This window comes from Lycium barbarum, chromosome 11 (assembly GCF_019175385.1).
Source record: "Lycium barbarum isolate Lr01 chromosome 11, ASM1917538v2, whole genome shotgun sequence".
Lineage (NCBI taxonomy): Eukaryota > Viridiplantae > Streptophyta > Magnoliopsida > Solanales > Solanaceae > Lycium > Lycium barbarum.
The window spans coordinates 8,573,968-8,582,972 of NC_083347.1; the positions used below are offsets into that span (position 1 = coordinate 8,573,968).

The 9,005-nt window shown below is 35.0% G+C and overlaps 1 long non-coding RNA gene across 29 annotated transcripts; it reads right to left on the reverse strand.

Annotated features, from left to right (window-relative positions):
- Positions 1–912: 912 nt before the first annotated feature.
- LOC132616725 (uncharacterized) lies at positions 913–7,349 on the reverse strand. Of its 29 annotated transcripts, none has more exons than XR_009573372.1 (6): positions 6,318–7,349; positions 5,773–5,956; positions 3,528–4,122; positions 2,057–3,442; positions 1,818–1,941; positions 913–1,244 (listed from the first exon to the last, which is right to left on the reverse strand). It is a non-coding gene; the product is annotated as an uncharacterized LOC132616725 (long non-coding RNA). The 29 variants fall into 29 exon arrangements; XR_009573368.1 differs by adding an exon at positions 1,660–1,733 and having other exon boundaries at positions 1,818–3,442; XR_009573366.1 differs by adding an exon at positions 1,660–1,733 and having other exon boundaries at positions 1,802–3,442.
- Positions 7,350–9,005: the final 1,656 nt, after the last annotated feature.

Here is a 9,005-nt window from a genome sequence, read left to right on the forward strand (position 1 = left end):
TAATTATGCCTTAAGAAAAAGTTTCATCTTATGGGGCATGCTTTTAGTTCTGTCTTATGAGGCACACTTTTAGTTAAGGCATAACTAAAAGTTTGCCTTGAAAAGAAAAAAAAAATTATGTCTCAAGGCAAAGTTTGCCCCCTCCGGCAGACTTTTAGTTAAACATAACTATAAATCTGCCGGAGGAAGCATAACTACTTCGCCTTTCGAATTTTTTTTAAAAAATTTTGACTGAGCTGAAATTCGAACCCGAAACCCATGGATTTTAGGAGAAGGGCAAAAATTTAAAGACCACAAAAATGAGGGGCAAAATTTAAAGACCACCCCAAAAGAAGGGCAATTCTGCCCTCTCAACATTGTACCGATCAAGGCCACTTTACTTTCCAGCACTGATAAAAGTAAGACCCAAGCATATAATTTTCCTATAAGACCCAAGCATATAATTTTCCTTCTTATTTTTACATTGTAATGTCCCTTATAAAATTATAGCATAGGCCCAATGTCGTGGCACCGTTCTAGCTTACAACAACAACAACATACCTAGTGGAACCCCACAACGTGGGGTCTGGAAAGGGTAAAGTGTACGCAGACCTTACCTCCACCTTGGAAGGTAGAGAGGTTGTTTCCGAAAGACTCTCGGCTCAAAAGAAAACGAGGGAAAACAAGGCAAAAGAGTCAGATACGGATAAGCATATCAAAGCAATGCGAAGATGAGGAATAACAAGAGCGAATAAGTCAAGATAAAACAGCCTGGAAAAACAAGACCCAACACATAAAAGCAGAAATCAAAGGATAATAAACGGTGGAGCAAAACTACGCCTACTAGTGCGAAAGAAAAAGCGAAACTACCTTCTAGACTTCTATCCTAATCTGGGTCCTCCACAACCTCCTAGCTTATGCACAATTAATATGTTACTACTAAGTATCCACAATTAATATGTTACTACGTATATTTTGTCCGTGGTAAGACATTGTACAAAGGTTGCTTAAGTGCAACAATAGTACTTTTCCATATCCAAAATGTGCAGCACTTGTCTCTACAAACATAGGTACACACTTTACAGTAATCTACACAAAAATTTGGGGCATTTTGGTGAGTAGAGCGAATATGTGAAGCTTTTATCAAGCGCCAAAGCTTCTATCAAGCATTGCTGGTAAAATGATTAGTGTGGCTTAGCAAAATGCAGCTATACATGCTACACCATCTGGGTGAGCATTGTCGCGCTCAGCTTTTGTTCTCCAATCTGTTTAAACAAAATAGTTAGTCATTAAGCTGTAAATTGGTGCACAGGAAGGGATACAATATAGTTGTGGAGCAGTTGTTACTATTTTTGTTATGTAAATAATTTTGTAGCAGTATAATCGTAAGTATAGCTGTAGGCTTCTTGCTATTTGATCAGGAGGGAGTAAGAGCCCGTTTGGATTGACTTATGGCTTTTAACCTATTAGCCAAAAGCCATACGTTAGAAGACTTTTGACTTATCTTTGTCATTTTGGCTTAAAAATAAACGCCTAAAAGCATTTTTTTTATTTTACCCGAACACTACAAAAGTAATTAAAAACTATTTTGCCTTAAAAGCACATAAAATAAGTCAATCCAAACAGGAAAGTCATTTATAAAATGATACATCTGACCATGAACTCTAAACGTATAAATACCATGGTTCCTTTTTGCCAATTCTTTATCGTAATTCACAGCAACCGATGTAAATGCAAACATATTATTATATGTCCTGTATGTGCGCAAATGTTCAGATTCTTCAGTGCAGCCTATATATAGATTGTGTAGTTCAGCAGTTACCAGATCAGAAACTAACTTGATTGAACCCTTGCCGCAAGAAAATCCAGGTAACTCATATTCAAACCTTTTTTGCACCGCAAAATTTACAATTAGGGACAATCTTCAGAGGCATGTAGCCCAATATACTAATATTTGGCAACCTGACAATACCAGTATGAACAAGCCATGACTAATTGTTAACTTTCCAAAACTAATTCATCATACATACAAGAACAATAATACAGTATGGCAAATTCTGAAAGAAAGAGATCTTACATGAAGATAGTAACCTTCCTGCAAAAGTCTAAATCTACTTCAAGCTCTAATAATTGCAGACTTCAAATAAAAATAACATGTCTAAAGGTGAGAAGCCATAGATGAGGATGAATAAAACAAAGGAATCAACTAAAATTTCAGTTCTTGTATATACATTCCCTCCATTGCACTGTGGGAACCATAGAACAGTCTAAATGGGAGAGAAACGAAATCACATAGGAGGCCAAGTGTATGGACATAGAGCTGACGGGTTGACTTCACTTTAACAATTTAGGATGTCAAAAGGGAATATAAACAATTAGTGATACAATCATTGGAAAGACTAAAAAGACATCAAAGAGAAATTTGATAAAACATTTCACCTTGAATGCGTCTCGTGCTAAATGATTATGTCGGTCTACTATGACATTCATGCCTCCACCATTTTGTGATCTAAACTTTTGCATAGTCCTCAGATTTTTTTAATTCCACCTGTGCTCCTCCTGCATTGCCAATTGCAAATCACAGACAACCAAAATCTTTAGACATTGACCGAGGTCACAATGAACATGGTTACAAAATCTTTTTTTGTATTATTAATTCAACAAAGGTTCAGAACCAAGATTACACTATGATCCTTTACGACAAAAAGAACAGCCATGCTAGAACCCAAAACACGTCAGCTATATTGGTAGAGAAGTTCTCAGTTTGTTCATTGCCAAAGTCCTCTTCTAGAACCCAATCATCTGTGATGGCCTGAAAATTGTGTTTACCAGCAAACAATCAACCCAACTCGGGACAACCAACCCATTGGATATAGTGAAATGAATGAGATTTCCATTGCGAAGCGCATATAAAGCGTGGGCTTTAATGAAAAAAAGCGCAATGGTGCAAAAATACAAATATATATATGTTTAGTCCAAGATTAATAATAATAAGCATGAATAACAAATATATGGACAAAGAAATTGTAAAAATATTAAGATAAAGTGAAATATCAATCATCTAGTGTCACCTCCTCAAGAGAGGCTCATTGGCAAGGAAAAGTATGTTTTAGAGCCTTGATGACGACACTGAAGCGCACATAAAGCGAGGCGAAGCGCTCAACATGTTTTCAGCCTCGCTTCAGGGCTTAAGCGAGCTTAAAGCGCGCCTTTGATAACACTGTGTCCTGTATGTGCGAAAATGTTCAGATTCTTCAGTGCAGCCTACATATAGATTGTGTAGTTCAGCAGTTACCAGATCAGAAACTATCATGATTGAACCCTTGCCGCAAGAAAATCCAGGTAACTCATATTCAAACCTTTTTTGCACCGTAAAATTTACAATTAGGGACAATCTTCAGAGGCATGTAGCCCAATTGCAGGTTAGCTATGTTTACACAGCCTGTTCTGCGTTGTCTGTGATCTGCAGGTTTTAAATATATCATTATAATGAAGTTACAAGTAGTATATAACAATATCGCAACATACAATAAAGGATTAGTGCGAACCTTTGTTTTCAATAATCCTTCAACTCATAACACATTTTGAGTTAGACGCACCTTATGTCGAGCCCAATGTCAAAAGTTAGTAAGTTAGTTTGATCTAGTAATTGTATCATAAAAGAAAAAATGCAGTATTTTAGCTGCGGTACTTATCGACATCATACACACAGAAAGGTGTTACACTCTTTTGCTTGTCAGAGGCAAGAGGCAAAGCCACAGGCTGAGATTTATTGGCTAACACGTGTGGTAGAACACACATTTAGTGTCATTTAATTATAATCATATGTAGGAATCAAGAAAAGTTTAAAGGTATGACCTGTTGCAGAAACAGAAGCAAAGTCCCCTGGATGGAAGTTTAGTTGTTGAGATGCAAGGCAGCAGGCTTGAAAGTAAGGCGCACATTGAGCTGGCACGGAAGAAGCTGCAGCCTCAAAAAAAGCATTTATTTTCACCTCTTGTCTTTTCATTCGACGTTGTAGTTGTTGCGCTTCCTTTTTTTCAACAGATATCAGTTTATACATTTCATGTCGCCTAAGCTTCATTTCAGCAGCTCTATTTGTTGAGCAGGGATGCTTGTTCTTTTCCTCATAAGCCATTAGTCCTGCAGGTTGTATATGTACGAGTATCATTATCTCATTTCTTTAATTCTATTAGTAATATCTTTCGAAATTCAAATATAATAGTTGTTTACTGTTTACTATTTCTAATTGCAAGAGGCATACAATGAGGAACAGATGGGATATGCCGCAAAAAGAAAACGGTCTGCATAAAATTTGTATTTTCTAGGTTGTATTACATTCAACATTTTACCTAATATTCAATTTCTGCATTGGAATTACTTATAACTTTCATACCGACATAAAACATTTTGTTGGTTGGATGATATTGTAAAACTTGAGAATGTGAATTACCATATCACTTTAAGGCCATGTTTAAATGATAGCAGATTTGCCAAGGGGATTGGATTACTGTGCTAACTCGTCCATCACTCATTCACTTATCTGTAGGTGTGGCACACTTCCGGCTAGAAACTGGTATCCAAATGATCAGAGATATGGTACCAAAATTGCATATACCTTCAGTTTCATACACTTCAAAAATCACATATATGGGGTTTTGCTGCATAATATACTGCCAAACTCATTTACTTAGATCTACGTGTAACAGAATGTGTAGCCATGTGAATCAGTTTTCTTGAAGGAAGATAAACTTAAAACCCCCTTCAGCAAGCTACAGAAGTAGAAAGGTACTATTTTACTTGTTAATAGGTGATAAGTTGTGTTACATTCTATAGTTTGATGATTTGTCCAACAGTTGGAAGAACCAGAGAGGGATCCGGTCTACTATGTGTTCTCTCTGTACATCGTACAGTCAACAGTAACAGCTGTAAAGCTGCACTGCTCACTGCACACAAGTACAACAGAGCTGCTGCGGCCATGCTTTAAGTCAAACGTAGGATGAGTGGTCTCTATCTCATCCCACATGCTCCCCAATATATGTACAACATGTTACAACACATTAAGCATCACTTGGAAAACCTATAATCACTTTAAAGTGCGGCCATCACGAGATTCTCCAAGTGTTCAAAACAAAACTAACCACAAACTGAAGGACCAGATCCCAACAACTGAAGATGTCAACGTCTCTTAGTTTGTTTTGAGCTTTAAGGTAATTAATATATAGAACTTAAGGTAATCAATAACCCAATAGCATGAGTTATACCGCAATTCTCTAATTCACCGAACTATGATTATGCAAAAGGCTATCCGCTGCGCAATTAATGCAGACATAATTGCGAAAGCAATCCTCAAACAACATGAGACTACTCTTGAGTGTGAGACGTAAATTGATCCAGATTTGAAGCATGAAACTTATTCCATGCAATCAAGCAGCGAAGTTGAAGACTCCTTTTTATCTAGTGATAGCTGTTTATATAAATCCTAAGCTTGGTTGTAGAGACTGTTTCTGGATGTCCTTTCTTGGGCGGCAAGTTGACGCTATTTCTTCTTATCAAGAAATTCGAAAAGCTTCACATCAAATCTCTAACAAGGATGATTTGTGCATGTAAAAGTCTATACAAATATACATAAAGTTCCACTTCAAAGTATGTATTTTGTTATTCTAATTAACAAAAATAAAGAACAGTAACTACCATAATACAAGCTATATGACTCATGTTCGATCTTGCCAATCACTGTTCTATTTCAATTACAGAGCAAAAGAAGCTTTGTAACACAGATTGAAAAACTACCGTTTATCCTCTGCAGTTGGTATTCAGAGATTGATGATATCCTTCTCGTGAAGCTCAACAATCTTCAACAGAGCTTTCAATTCCGCCATTCTCCCTTCATCTTCCCACTCGCGATACGTCACCCTCAGTTCCTTCACAATCGCCTAGGCATCCATCATCGTCATTCCTCAATCGTATGTTTCAGCTGCGAAGAGTATCAAAAAATTTCTGTCCGTAAATTGTTAAGCATGTAAAATGGCCCAAAGCTTTGCGGTACTACTCTTTCTTGTAAAAACTTCAAAGTAGAAGCACAAGTGGATGAAGGAAATAAATAATCTGAAAACAGAAAAGAAAGTCGAGCAGAAACTTGCGAAATATTGGAAGTAATGACCAATTTTCAGAAGTCATATTTCAAGCACAGAAGCGAAGAAAAACAATAAACATCTACCAAAGTGTTGGGTGAAGAACAACGAAGAACATAATTTAGCTTTCAAACTTCATTAAATATGAATACAAGTGCTATATAAATTATACTATCACATCACAATTGATAACTAATGTTTTACCTATGAGCCGAAGGTTCAGATTTAGCATAAAAGTGAGATATACTCATTCCTGTAAACATGAATTAGCCAATCAGAAAACTCAGTTGTACTCTTTGATCTCTCATATGCGTCTATTATGAAGCTATCTCCTTTCAAAATCCGAGATTGTCAAAATGGTTTTCATCACTATCCAAGAAATACCTATACAAATCAAACAAAGGTAAATGGTCAGGAAAAAGTAGAACAGAAAGCGGAAATAAAATGAAGCACACATTTAGATACTTCGTCGTTGTCATAAGGGCATTAGGACTGTGCATAAGCCTAGCCAGAATTTAAAGTGAACAGAGGGAAAACACAATAAAGCTAAAAGAGGGAGGAATTTTATCAAACACCTGCTTATCCTCTCTTAGGTAGTAGAGTATTATTCAGGCTAAGCACGGGCCAATGTTCATATAATAGACAATTACAGTTAGACCTCTATAATAATAATATTTCACTAAAATAGTAGAAAAAATAACAAGTCAACAGCTGCCGTTTCTCGAAACGTCTGACTGTTTTTTACAGGATCGCTTCCTTAAAGACAGATATACATTTATTTATCCGAATTTGTGCAAGAATCGCATTCTGCCAAAATTCATCTTCCTTCTCCATTCTTCTTCTCCTCCTTCAATATGTTGTAGAAAATTGAAGACTCGTTATTTATTTATTTATGGTTGAAATTGAGTATGTAATTGAGCTAATACTATCAATCCCCGGCGATTCATTAGAACTTGATCACAAATCCCGATGATTCGTCAGGATTTGGGATAAACATGTTTCGCACTAGTTTGAAAATTGTCAGAATTTGTTGCTGGTCAGAATTTGTCTATAAATCTTGATGTTTTTTTACGACGGCATAAATTTTATCCATCAATTTAGAATCTGACAATTTGTCATGATTTTTCTCCCTAGCTTTGGTTGCCAACCTATATTTGCAAAGTTTTTCTTAAGGGAAAAGTACCGTCTAATGACTCAAAGTAAGAGAAAATGATCCTTTAACTATTTAAAATTTTATTAAATTTGATCTCTATCTATTTTTTATACAAATAGCGTACAAATTTATAAATCTCCGTGAGATTAATGTTAAATCATTTTTCAAACCTGACTCTCTCTCTCTCCTCGCTTCTTTTTCCGCGAGTTCCTCTTGTTAAAAAGAAAAAAAAAAAAAATTTGGCACTGGTGTCGCTCTCAAGTCTCTGAAATTCGAAAAGACAAACTCAGGCACACAATTTCTGTAACCATTCTTCTCAAACACTACTAAAAAACTGGCAAAAATCGACGGACTGCGTCGGTTATTTTTTATATTATTTTCTAAAATAAACCAATGGAGTCCGTTGTTTTTTTTAAAAAAAAATTATAAAAAATCGACCGACTCCGTCGATTTTTAGAGCGAAAAAATAGTATAAATTAAATCAATGTAAGTATATGAACAAAGAATATCAGTGGTCTAGTGGTAAAGCCCTTTAATGCCAAGGAACATACCCGGGTTCTATTCCAAATTCCTACATTTCATTCTTTAATTTTTGAAAAAAAAAAAAAACAACGAGAGTCCGTCGATTTTTTATTTTTTTTTACAAAACCGATGGACTCCGTTGGTTTTAACCGACGCAGTCCGTCAGTTACGAAAAGCGAGAGAAAACTTGAGGAAAAAAAGTTGAGGTTAAAGAATGAACTTGAGGGAAAAGAAGCGGGGAGAGAGAGAGAGAGATATAAGTTTGAGGAATGGTTTAACATTAATCTCACGGAGGTTTATGAATTTGTACGTTGTTTGTTTAAAAAATAGACGGAGACCAAATTTGATAAGTTTTTGAATATTTAAAGGACTAAAACCGATAAGTGTATAGTTAAGGGACCATTTTAGACCTACTCCCATAGATAACAGACTATTTATGGCCTTTTCTCCTCAAAGTAATGCCACATTTGATGAATATTTGGGCCTAATAGCTTCAGGAGTTCGCTCGGCCCAAAATAATGTCAAAAAAAATCAGTCGGCCCAAAATAATGCCAAGCGCTGGCCGGCCCAGCAGTCCAATGACTTTTAAAAAAAAGAAAAAAGAGTCAGACTTTTTGTGGCGACATAAAGTCGTCACTAAAAGCCTGCTACAGAAAAATTATGCTTCTTAGTGGCAATTAAAAAAGTCATCATAAAGGTTAAATATCACAAAACATGTATAATGTGTGTGTATTTAGTAAGAAATATACTGAAATATGTATAATATGTGTATATTTAGTAGTATATACAAAAATGATATAGTTTATATACAGATGCTGAAATTATATATACACTTTATATACAAGAATGATACAATTTATACACATATACATTTTATATACAAAAATGGCACAGTTTATATACATATGCTGGAATTAATTATACATAAATTATATGTTAATTATACATTTATTATACAATAATGATATGATTTTTCTTTTTTACATATACAATAGTGATACATATTATATACCACAATGATACGGTTTCTATGATACATTTTTTATACTTATGATACACTTTCTATACAAGACTGATACAGTTTATATACACATGCTGGAATTATATATATATATATAATTTCTATACAAAAATGATACATATTAATAAAAAAAATGATGCAATTTTCTATTCTATAATACACATTATATACACAAATGATACATATTATATACAAA